The sequence below is a fragment of the Notolepis coatsorum genome (genome assembly GCF_963971535.1).
Source record: "Notolepis coatsorum genome assembly, chromosome: 1".
Lineage (NCBI taxonomy): Eukaryota > Metazoa > Chordata > Actinopteri > Aulopiformes > Paralepididae > Notolepis > Notolepis coatsorum.
Window position 1 is genome coordinate 291,346,150 of NC_140165.1, and position 13,206 is coordinate 291,359,355.

The window sequence follows — 13,206 nt, forward strand, 5'->3', positions numbered from 1 at the left end:
TATTAAGTACCGTATGCAAGGGTCTATGGATATGCGCCCAGTCAATGCATCAGGTTTCTGAGTATGCTGAAACTAAAGATATCATATTGCACCATGGCAGGCTAGACCTATTGCAGTATGTGTAAAGCAATAATAAATATGTTCTCTGAGTTTGTCAAATTACTGAAAGATGGTTTATTAACCACCCAGTCAAATTTGTATGATTTTTTAAAAATGTATATACAATTAGGTTTCAAAATCATGAAGAAATAAACAGTATTCTCTGCTCTGAAAGGCTGGGCGTGTACACTGATGGTGCTGAAACTACACCGCCCTCTTCTCTCTCTCTCTCCCTCCACCCTCTCTCTCCCTGCCTCTTCTCTCTCATTAAATGTCTTTCTCTCTGTCCAATTTACATAAGCATTTTACCTCAGTGAAACTGGTAAGTATGGCTCCAGTGTGTCAGCGAGCCATGATTTTAGGCCCGCACAAAAGAAAACCGTCTAACTCTACAATTCAGGACTACATAGTTCAGTCTTTTTAAATGTTTCAGCAACTATTTTCTAATATTAAATATGTATAATGTGTTTAGAAACAAATCTCCTGAATTTCCTTTACACAGACTTTAATGACATCACACATACAACTCAGATTTCAGGGATGTAGGTCTATAAGCTCTACCTCTCCAGGGGAGAGGCACTCTGGTGACAAGTTCTGCACAAATAACAATCTGTATAGTCAAAGCCATGTCTCCAAGAGGAGATAACCATGAAAAACATGTTTTAGTGGAGGGGAAATTTGACAAAACAAATGTTTGTATCAACCGGTTTCTGTTGTCTTTTTTGTATGACTGCAACATCTGAAAAGTTCTCAATTATTTTGTAAGTATCTCAGTGAGGTGTAATAATAGCCATAACTGTTTGACTACTGTGTGTTTTGTTTTTCTTTTATAACATTTTTCATAATAAATTTCATTACATGGCTTTTTCTGATATGTGTGATGAAGTGTGGATACGTAAAGAAGAAGAATAAGTAGAAGAACATATATGGTGGCTGTTAGATAGCTAATGCTACTGCTACAAGCTAATGTTTGACCTCTAGTGTCTTCATTTTTCTACCCAAATCAGGGAAGGTGCTTCCCTCCATCTCACACAGCATGGGCAAATTAATGGGCTCTTTACCTTCAATGATGTCTTCTAATATTGATTTCTCTCTCTGATAAGGCAGGGGATTTAGAATTTCGAAGTTTGCAGTATAGGCTTTGCCTATAGTCTTTGTGGATTTGGCCGCCTAAAATGTTATTTAGGCGCTGGGGGGAAATTACAGTAGGTACTCCTTGTAGGACAATTATCAATTATTTGTGCTTTTTTAGGTAGCTAACACTACCTACCTATTCTACTACACTACACAGTTTGTGAATGTTATTTTACTCTTAGGTGCCGGGTAGGAAGGAAATAATTTATAAAAAATTTGGGATGTGAGGGCGGCTGGGTGGCGCAGCGGACTAAGCGCTCGTCACCAACGCGAGAGACACTGGTATCGAATCTGGCTGTCAGCGTTGCCTCCGGCTTGGCCGACCGTCATACTGGCTCAATTGGCAGAGTCAGCGGGAGGGAAGCCGGTGGGTGGTATTCTGGTCGTTGTAAACAGCGACTCCTACTGGTTCTGGTCAGGGCACCTGCACAGCAAGGAAGGGAGATGGTGAGGGTAGTGTGAGCCTCACACGTTACACCTCACCAATGAGAGTCCGCGCTGGCAGGTGAAAAGAAGTGGCTGGCTGACTCCATATGTATCGGAGGGGACATGTGATAGTATCTATCAACCCTCCCTAGACCGACCAGTGGGGGGCACATGCGAGCAACGACCAGGAAGGGGAGGGGGGAATGTGGGATGTTGCTACATTCACCAAAAACAATGTGTTCGATACCAGGGAAAGAGGTGCTGGAAAATAAATAATTAGAATTAGAATTGATTTAGACTATGTTTCTTAAATTGAAAGATACATAATATGTCCTCTTTAAAAGATATATGCCTCAATAATCTGCCTTTGTAATCTAGTTAGTTATTAATTTAGCTAACAATGGTAAATTTGGTATGATTGTTGGTATGACTTGCTCTGTTATCTGGCTTAATGAACATAGTATCTTTATAGTCTCCCAATTGCAAATTACAAGCACAGTAGGACAAAGGCACTATCATAATGGTGTGTCCTAGCTGGTCCACCAGGCTGTGGTCTCATTACAGTGGAATTGTGCTGCCGTTAAAGTGTTTAAAAAACAGCAAAAGAAGGCATCAGTAGTGCAACTAAATTAAAAATATACAAAGGTAATAATAAGAGGCCGGAATGAGATGGCAAATGAGATTGCAAAGTATTACCAGGATCTCTATATGATGCTGTTCAAAATATTGTAAACAAAGATAAGTGAATGCAGTTTTCCCAAAAGATAAACCTACCTCAAGTTACAGAATAAAATAATTTTACAAATACCTTGAATATCAGAGGAGGAGATTTATAATCATATTAATAAACTTAAGCCAGGTTAAAAATCCTACAGATTGTTAGGCCAATCAGTCTTTCCAGCCAAAATCTTTCATTCTAGCTACCAGGAACATTATACCACAACTAATATATCCAGATCAAAAAAGGATTTATTAGCCAAAGACAGCTTGTTGATCATGTGAGATAAACATTTTGCCTTGAAACAGAATCTCTCTGTGGTAATGGTTACCCTTGATGCTGAAAAGGCCTTCAATAAAGTAGTATGGCCTTATTTGAAACCCTAAGGAACTTTGGTTTAGGCTACACTCCACCTTTATAAATTAGCTGGACACTATGTATAAACAACCAAATGCTAGATTCAGAGTTAATAATGTCTAACATATTTATGATATCAAAAGGTACTAGACAGGGGGATCCGTTATCCCCAGTGATCTTTGCTCTATGTATCAAACCATTGGCAGAACAGGTTAGAATAGAAAATAAAAGGTATATACATGCAGGATGTATGCAGATGATATTTGATATCTATCTATCTAAACCTGAACAGTCAATTGTGTTATTGAATGTAATTAAATAATTTGGACATATATCAGGGTTTGGTTGATTGAAAACTTTATTAACAGATTGCAGAATGGGTACAATACAGTACGGCTCAATACACACAATTGTTAAGGGGATGCAGCCAGATAAATACTTTTGTCTTGTTTACATCAGGGTCCCCCATTTTCAATTCATAATGACATTTATGACATACACAAGATATATATCATGACATTTATGACATACAGATATACAGTACTGTTACATTTGTGACATACAAGATATGCAAATAGACAGTACTGTTAAACAGAGATCCTAACAGAAAATATATACATACAAGGGGGAGGAAACTGTACATTAGGATGGGGTGGGAGGGGGGGCTTGGACATTTACGGGGGCCAGTTTTCGAATTGCAGCCTCCCGTAGTTGCTCTTTGAGAGCGGTTTTGAAGGTGGGTAGGGATTCACATTTCTTTTTACGGCTGTGGGTAGGGCGTTCCACATTGATATGGCATGATTGCGAAACATGTGTCCCTTAGAGCCGAATCTGGGTTGAACATGATTTGTGGAACTCCCTCTGGTGTTGTGGTTGTATACTCCATATTGGGTATACATTGAACGCAAACAAATCTGAGGTAATGATTATGGGTTGTGCAATCAGTGATAAAATCTAAATCAATATGCATTCCATTGGGATGTGGAAAGGATAGAATATCTTGGCATAAATATAACAAAGAATCTGGATAACCTCTTTTCAAAAACACTTTGGAGAATTAATAAGTCAAATTAAACAAGACTTAAATAGATGGTCTATAATTACATTTTCCCTTTGTGAAAGAGTTAAAATTATACAGATTCATATTTTGCCAAGATTTATATACAGTATATTGTCTCTAACACGTTTAAACAATGGAATTCTATTATAATGAAATTCATATGAATGAATAATTGTTTTTTTTATTAATACTTTAAGACCCCCCCACAAATTCAAAGTTAGTACAAATATGTTTAACTCCAAGATGTTGGAGAGAATTCAGTGAGCAGATGGGAAACCACAGTCGTATATTTTTGTCATAAATATCGTATTGACTATTTTGACAAAAATATCATATTGACTATGTTGTCCTTCTCTCTGTACATGGGTATACATAGGAATATGTATATGAATATACATGCATGCATGCGTGCGCAAACATTTATATGGGTATGTGAGTATCTATGGTAACTGGTCTGTGTTTATGTGTATAATTTACATTTACATTTAGTCATTTAGCTGACGCTTTTATCCAAAGCGACTTACACGTTTTGTACGACAAGCCAGCAGGAAGGGTACAACTCTATCAGCTGAGTAACAATATTCATCAAAGTGTCGAGTGCTACAATATAGGTTAGTATATTAGGACAAGTGCATGACAGTAAGGTTAGTTAGGGTTATTTATTTTATTTTAAATTATTGTTTTTTTTTGTTGAGCTTATAGGACTAGATAGTACAATCCCTTCTTAGATAATCAGCACTTGGTATTGAATGGGGTAGTGGTAAAAAGCTTCACTGGGGTCTTCAGGTGGGCACCCTCCTTCATTGGTGTTTCGTTGACAGGCCCACGACACCTCTGAAGGGCTCAATGGCAACACCTGGCGTCCCAGGTGTGCCCCCCTCTGCTTTTACCCCTCGATAATTTTGCAGCCCAGTTGGGGTCTTTTCTCTTAATCCATAGCCATCTGCTGCTTCGTTCGGCAGCCTCTGACAGTGTTTTGACAGCTTGTCTGAACGCCTGTCCTCGCACTCCCGTCCCCTTAAGAAGCTTGGTTGTGGACATGGCAACAAATCCTCTACACCCAACCTCAACCGGAAGCACCTGGCACGCCAGCCGTGTTGTTCTGCCTCGGCTGCTATGTCGGAGTACTTCAGTAGTTTACGTTCATATGCTTCACCAACTGCAGCCTCCCATGGTACAGTTAGTTCTACAATGAATACCGACTTCTGGGAGGTTGACCACAAGACCAGGTCCGGCCTGAGGTTAGTTGTAATGATCTCCGGCGGAAAGATGAGTTTCTGGTCTAAGTCAACCTGCATTCTCTAGTCCCGGGCAGTGTCTAGGAGGGTTGCTTCTACTCTTGCAGATGGCTTTGCTGGGAGCTGTCCTGCTCTTACAAAAGAAGTGGTGTTTGAGTGTCTAGGCATTGGGGGAGGGAGGGCATTGTTGGTAGTTATCCTTCCTTCCAGGGTGATCGCCAGTTGTCTTAGGACCTGGTTGTGTCTCCAGGTGTAGCACCCTTGGGACAAACTGGTTTTGCAACCGGTGAGGATGTGCCTCAGTGTTGCGGGGGTTTTGCAAAGCGCACAAGAAGGATCTTCTCCAAACCACTGGTTTAGGTTCTTGGGCGTGGGAAGAACATCATAGGTGGCTCTGATGATGAAGCTGATTTGGCTTCCTTCCATCTCCCAAAGATCCTTCCATGTGAGCTTACGGTGCTCCAGGTTTTCCCAGCTAGTCCACTGGCCCTGTTTGGACTGTGAGACTGACTTTGCGCATCTGTCTGCCTCCTCTTGTTGCCGAACCTGAGCCACCACCAGCTTTCTCCTCTGGGTTGATGTTGCCTTGTGCCATGTAGGTCGACTTGTCCCAAGTCCAAACCCACCTCTTCCATGCTGCACCTGTCCTACAATGTCTCCATGCCTGAGAGCAGATTTTGCTTGCTGTACGGCCTCAGATGGGATCCATTTCCTCCCAGTTGCCAGTCTGGGAGCAGCTGCTCGGATCGCTTCATCTTGAGACTCGGTCAGGGTCATGTTTAGCCTCACTTTGGTGCATTTAAACTCCTCTATGAGGCTAGAGACAGGCAATTCCAGGGCCTGTGTCCATACGATGTTGCTGAGGCAACGCGGGAGGCCAAGCCACTTCTTGATGTATGAACTGACTGTCCTCTCCAGCTTCTCGACTTTGGTCATGGGGATCTCGTAGACCGTTAGAGGCCACATCAGGCGGGGGAGCAATCCAAACTGAAGGCACCACAGTTTCAACTTTCCAGGGAGCATGGTCTTGTCTATGCTGACAAGGCCGTTGATGGTTTCTTCCCTCAGTTGATCACTCTGGTCTGAGTATTTGAGGCTCACGTTGTACCATTGCCCTAGGCTCTTGACTGGCAGTTCTGACACCAAAGGAATTGGTGTATCCTTGATGTGGAACCTCTGGTCCATGAGTTTTCCTTTGATGATGGATATGCTCCTGGATTTGCTGGGTTTGAACTTTATCTGTGCCCATGTAATGTTGGCATGAAGCTTTCCCAGCAGATGTTTGGTGCATGCAATGGTTGAGGTCAAGGTGGTCATGTCATCCATGTAGGCACAAATAGGAGGTAGACGCTGTCCAGATTGCAGACGTTCTCCTCCCATAACCCACTTGGAAGCTCCAATGACCACTTCCATTGCCATGGTAAAGGCTAGTGGGGAGATGGTCCGGCCATTATTCCCACTTCCAAAGATTGCCATGATGTTGTGTATTCTGTTGTTTTGATACAGAATTGCAGATCTTGGAAGTAATTTCTCACCAGGTTTGTGATGGTATTTGAGATGTGGAAGAAGTTGAAGGCTGTCCAGATGAGAGAATGGGGGACGGATCCAAAACGTGTTGGCTAGGTCCAGGAATAAGACGTGCAGGTCTCTTCCTTCCCTTTTGGCAGATTGGATTTGGTGCCATATCATGCTTGTATGTTCCAAGCATCATGAGAAACCAGGAATGCTGGCCTTCTGCACAGATGTGTCAATCAAGTTGTTTTGCTTCAGGTATGTTGTCATCCTTTTAGCAACAATGCTAAAGAAGACCTTCCCTTCAACATTCAACAGGTTGATCTGCCGGAATTGATCGATGTTTGAGGCATCCTTCTCCTTGGGGATTACCACTCCCCCTGCTCTTTGCCACGCTTTTGGGATGGTTTGCTTCGTCCACATCACCTTCATTTGCCTCCACAGAAAGCGTAAGATATTTGGGGAGTTTTTATACAGCTGGTATGGAACTCTATTTGGTCCTGGAGCTGAAGCTGCCCTTGCCTTCCTCACTGCTTCCTCAACCTCCCTCCACCCTGGGGGACAGTTATCCAACTGGTGTTCTGGTTGAGTAATTGGTGGCATGTCTGGTGGTAACTCCCTCTGTTCATATCTTTTGCTGTCTGTGTGAGTTGTTTTCAGGTGGTCCTCAAACGCCCTCTTTGGCACCTTAAGTGACCCGCTCTTTTCCTTTTTGAAGAGTCCATTCACAAATCTGAAGGGATCCTTGTAGAAGGATGTTCTCGCTATTTCCTTCCTCTTGCGTCGAGTCCTGAGATTTTCAGCTCTCCGCAGTCTTCCCAGGCGTCCCTTCAGGTCTGTTTGCAGGAGGTCGATGCCCACTCTTTCCTCCAATGAGGCTCTCTTCCATTGCTTCCTCAAGTTCCTTCTCTCTTTGATAAGGCGCTGGATTTCTTGCTGCCTTCTGGACTTGGGAGGGGTTGTTGGTGTCATGTCCTTCTTTCCTGTCTCTTTTGTTCCGAACCTTTCTGCTCCATAGAAGTAGATCAGATTGCCCATTTTATCCAGTTTCTTTTCCACTGTTCCTTTGATTCCGTCCAGGATTTTGATCAGGTCTGCATCGATTGTCACCCACTCTTTCTTGCTGCTGGACTTTGGCCATTTCACATGAGGTCTGTGGCCTTGCATGTTCTTCTCCAAAGAAGGTTGCAAGTGACTTGGTTCCAAGTTCTCTGATGTGCTTGAATTACTCTCAGCCACTGGGGTACTGATGCTTGGTGAACTGTGGGTTAAATCCTGCCGCTGAGCTTCACTTGCCTGACTTGACCTTTCTCTCAGAAGATAATTATCAATGTGAGGTCCCGGCCTCACTTTCTTCAAGCACTTCATCCGCCCTTGATGTATTCGTAGGCCTCTGATGGATGTTACCTTGGACCAGCGGCAGCTACATACTTGGTGCTCCTGTCCTTCAGCTGATGTGCTGATTATCTGGTTCTTTCTTTCTTTATCCTTTATTTATCCAGGAATGTCCCATTGAGATACAAGATCTCTTCTTCCAGGGAGTTCGTCGTCGTGTTCATTCCAGGGTCAGTTACCGGGTGGTCAGCCGATGAGTCATCTTCCGCCCCCGCTCTCGCAGACTCTAGGGGTGTTTTTCTCTTTAAACTTTTCGTAGCAGGGGCGCCCTCGTGGCGCATACCATAGTGCCTTGCGCACCTAAGCGGCCGACCCGGGTTCGATCCCAGCACCCGACGTTATTTGTCGCATGTCCTCCCCACTTCTCCTCTCGTTCGCCCTCTCCTCTGTCGGTCCTGCGTGACCAAGAAAAGCTGTAAAAATGCTAAAAAATAATAATAAAAAAAATAAAAACTTTTCGTAGCAATGAGGGGTGGCTTTTTTGCACTTAATTAAGTGACAGAGCCTGCCATCATGGATAGCTAGTCCATGACAGCCCCGTTGGGGTCTTTCCTTCCTGTCAGCTGTCTTTCCAAGCCGTCACATGGTCTTTCCCTTGTTGTCAGCTGCACTTTCACAGCAGTCACTGGATTTCTACAGCTTATCAATTCGAGCTTATAGGACTAGATAGTACAATCCCTTAGATAATCAGCACTTGGTAGTGAATGGGGTAGTGGTAAAAGCTTCACTAGGTATTGATTGAAGAAGTGTGTCTTTAGTCGACGGCGAAAGATTGGTCGGGTTTCGGCTGTCCTAACTGTGGTGGGAAGTTCGTTCCACCATTGTGGGGCAAGGACCGAGAATAGGCAGCTTCTCTTTGATGACCCTCCCTGAGCTCGGATAGGAGTGGGTCTGAGGCGGCCAGAAGATGCAGAGCGTAGGGGTCTTGAGGGTGTGTAGTTAGAGACCATTGACCGGAGGTAGGCGGGATCCGTTCCCTTTGCCGCACGATATGCCAGGTCGAGGGCCTTGAAGCGGATTTGTGCGGCAATGGGGAGCCAGTGCAGGTCTCTGAGAAGTGGGGTGACATGGGCTGACTTCAGTAGGTTTGAGATCAGGCGGGCGGCTGCATTCTGAATGAGTTGAAGAGGCTTGGTGGCAGTGGTCGGAAGGCCAGCAAGCAGTGCATTGTAGTAGTCGAGGCAGGAGATGACTGTTGATTGGACGAGGAGTTGGGTGGCTTCTTTTGTCAGGAAGGGGCGGATCCTTCTGACGTTGCTCAGGAGGAATCTGCAGGTTCTGGTTGTCGCTGCGATGTGAGCGGAGAAGTTCAGCTGGTCATCAAGGACAACACCAAGGTTCTTGGCGGTCAGGATGCGGTCACAGCTACATTCTCCACTGTGATGGAAAGGTCGGTCAGGGGGGAGGATTTGGCCAGCAGGTGAAGCAATTCTGTTTTGCTTAGGTTCAATTAGAGGTGGTTGGTCATCATCCAGGTGGAGATGTGTCCGCTCAGAGATGTGGATATCCGAGGGAGGAAAGGAGAGGAAGAGTTGAGTATCATTGGCATAGCAATGATACGAGAAGGCATGAGACATGATAATGTTACCCAGAGATTTGGTGTAGAGGGAGAAGAGGAGGGGTCCAAGGACGGAGCCCTGAGGGACACCCGTCTGCAGGAGGGACCCTCTCCATGACACTTGGTAGGAGCGGTCGCTGAGGTATGATGTCAGCCATGTCAGCGCAGAGCCATCCCCTCCCATTCCTGCTAGGGACGCAAGGAGGATCTGATGGTTGACTGTGTCGAAGGCTGCAGACAGGTCCAGGAGAATCAGGACAGAGGAGAGGCCTTTCACTTTTGCTAAGTGAAGAGCCTCTGTGACCGCTATGAGGGCCGTCTCTGTGGAGTGACCAGTCCTGAAGCCTGACTGATTAGGGTCTAGGAGGTCATTCTGTAAGAGATAATCAGTAAGTTGGTTGGATACAGCACGTTCAAGTGTTTTATAATGTATCCTCAGACTTGAATATATTAGTATATTCAACAATAGCATATTTATTGATAATCTGGTAATGTATGTACTAGTTTATTTATTTAAAAAAAATTACTTAATTTGTTTTTCTTTTTCTTTATTTGTATATGATGCTATATAATTTAATAAAATGCTAAATTTAAAAAGGAATTGTGTTGCTAGAGAACAGCTTGGGCCCAAGTTGACTTCCTATCAACTACTGACATTCATACTATTCTGGTGTTTTGCCATACAACATAGCTCAATGCCACAGCTCATTGGCCACAGTTGTCATTTAATGATAGTTGATTACACTCACCTGTTGTTTGCGACCAAGATGTCTGTGATCGAATGCTATGGATTAGCAAACCCTGCAACAGGAAATAAACCTTGGCCCATTTAGAGTGTTTATATTCTTGCCAACCTTGAAATGCTCTATTATAAACAGCTTACATCGTAAAAAAAAAAAAAAAAAAAAAAAAAAAAGGAACTGATGTCTGCAGGGTTGCTTAACCCTTTCACTACCACACTATAGAAGGTTAACCCTTTCATACTGTCATAGTCACATAGTCACAGTCATACTGTAATGTGCACATGTAACTAAGTGTCAGGTCTTCTTCATCTCACTAAAGATGAAATACTGTAAGTAGCCCGGCCTACTGTGCATATCAGTAAATGACATCAGTTAGGTAATATCTGTATGTGCAGCTTTCAAAAAGAAGATGGTAACCGTAGTTCAAAGGCAAGTATTTACAGAAAATTATTACAAAACATGTATGCAATTTGAAAGAACGTGTGTTTTATATCTTTAAGACAGAAATAAAGTGTATGTGTGTGTGTGTGTGCGCCTGTGTGTGTCTGTGTGTAAGTGAGAGTGAGTAAAGAGAGAGAAATGTCCAATTCTATGACTCAATAGTGGTCAATTGTGAGGACAGATTTAAAGACCTAATTGGGGTATGGATGGGATTAGTGTGTGTGTGTGTGTGTGTGTGTGTGTGTGTGTGTGTGTGTGTGTGTGTGTGTGTGTGTGTGTGTGTGTGTGTGTGTGTGTGTGTGTGTGTGTGTGTGTGTGTGTGTGTGTGTGTGTGTGTGTGTGTGTGTGTGTGTGTGTGTGTGTGTGTGTGCGTGTATTTGTGTGTGCACTTCTGTTAATTGTTTATGCCCTACTTAAATACTGTAGGGGGCACTCACGCTCCCATGCTAAAGAACCAGCCAGTAGGTAGGCCTTTTATTCATTAACACATAGAACACAAACAACAGTTTTCATATGCTTAAAGGGGCATTTCACCTATAATACCTGAATTATATTTTGTCCCAGTCATCAGTGTGGTTGAAAAAAATACAGACTATTGCTATGGTCTTTAGTTCACTAGATATGTGGTTGTAATGCGTTATTTTGATTGTAGTCCCGTCACACGCAAAAAAAATTATCCACTGTAGGAGTAGCAGACACAAGACAACATGTAAGCAATATTTTATAAACATTATTCATCCATAAATCGTCAGGCTATTTTCATCTGAACTATTTAATTGGGCTGTAATTAACACAAGTCAACGGGTTCAGATTATGAGATCACTCGGGGACAACTTTCAACTCTCTAACTCTCAATACCTTGCAAACCAAATACATTTTGTGGGAAGGGTACAGCTTAAGGACGTGTGTGCGTGTGCGACTGCAAAATAAATCAGCACTGTATTCATTTCACTATTTTTCTTCTTTTTTTTTGGTGGCGTGCCCTTTTATAAGCAAAAACTTGGGTCATTTTAAATCAGTTAAAATAAGCCAACATCCTTCGGCCTGCAACAAGTTCCCACTCTCAGTGTTGTTGTCAGAACCTGAGAAAGATGAAGAGATGTTCACCAATTGACCAAATTGCCCCACTCTGCTAAGTGGGTGGTCCCCTCGGGGCGAGGCAGGACAACTAGCAGAGGCCATGGAACACTGCCGTCTATGTGTTTAATGTGTCTGAGTGCATTACAATGATCTGAAAATGACTGCTTTCACCCAGACAATGGACATTTCTTGACCGTCCGTGCATTGCAGTGATTTATTCCAATGGAGTCCTGGGGTCATAGTGAATGACCAGTGGGTCAGAAAAAAATTATATATTTCACAAATGTTTTCTAAAAAGTCCCTCAACAATAAATTAGGATATAGGCCCATGGAAGTTCTATGTGGTGAAAACCAGGGATGTGGCAACTTTTAGGTGTATTTTTATTTATTTATGTATGTATTTATATATATATATATATATATATATATATATATATATATATATATATATATATATATATATATATATATATATATGTTTACAGTATTTCTGTTCAGCTTGTGTACTATAGCCTAGAAAGTTGTAATATGTTTTCACTCTGAATCAGGTTAATTTTCTTCTTATTTTTGTATAGAACAAACATAATCTGCAATCAAAAGCACAGGACACAGTTGACCTACAGTTACATATTTAGTCCATTCTCATCATAGCTCTCCAGTGTCTGGAGGGGGTTTAATAGGGGTTCATAATCATTCATTCGCTCAGTGTATGGGAAAAGGGTAGAAACTGAGAGAGTGGATCTTGACAAAATGATTTCTCAATGGAACGAGGGACTCATTTGCATAACAATTGTGGGAACTGCATGGATCTACTTTCATGCAGCACTGTATAAAGGAAAAGTACCATTATGCATATGAAGGATGAGACTATTTCAAGTGTGGTTTGTGATCATTTTCTTCAAACAGACTGGAATTGATTGGTGAGCCTATCAGTTGAATATTTATTGGTACCTAATAATAATCTACAACGTTAAAAAAAAAAAAAAAAAAAAAAAAAAAAGGTCTATCTACTCAAATTAATGTTAACGTTTAGTCACTGATTGAAAGGAGTTTTCTTTTCTATCCAGTTACTGTTATTACTGACATATAATTGTCATTTTCAAAGCTAAATTCCAAAACTAGGGCATATAAAATAGTATGATTGTAATGATCTCATTCGAGTTGAGTCCCAAATAGTAACCAGTTAGAAATAGAAACATCAAAGCCACAGAAAAACTTTTGGTAGGCTTATCTTAAAATAAAGTGCAGGCTGGCTATTATGTTAATAGAATAATGTGTAATTAGTTTCACCCACTGATTATGCTTTTTTTGTCATATCAATGCTTACATATCAATGCTCACGGACTGTTTCCTGTTATTTGGCAATACAAATCCTTCATAATAATAATAATAATAATAATAATAATAATAACAACTAAGACAAGTTTGTGTTAATGTAGCTCTAA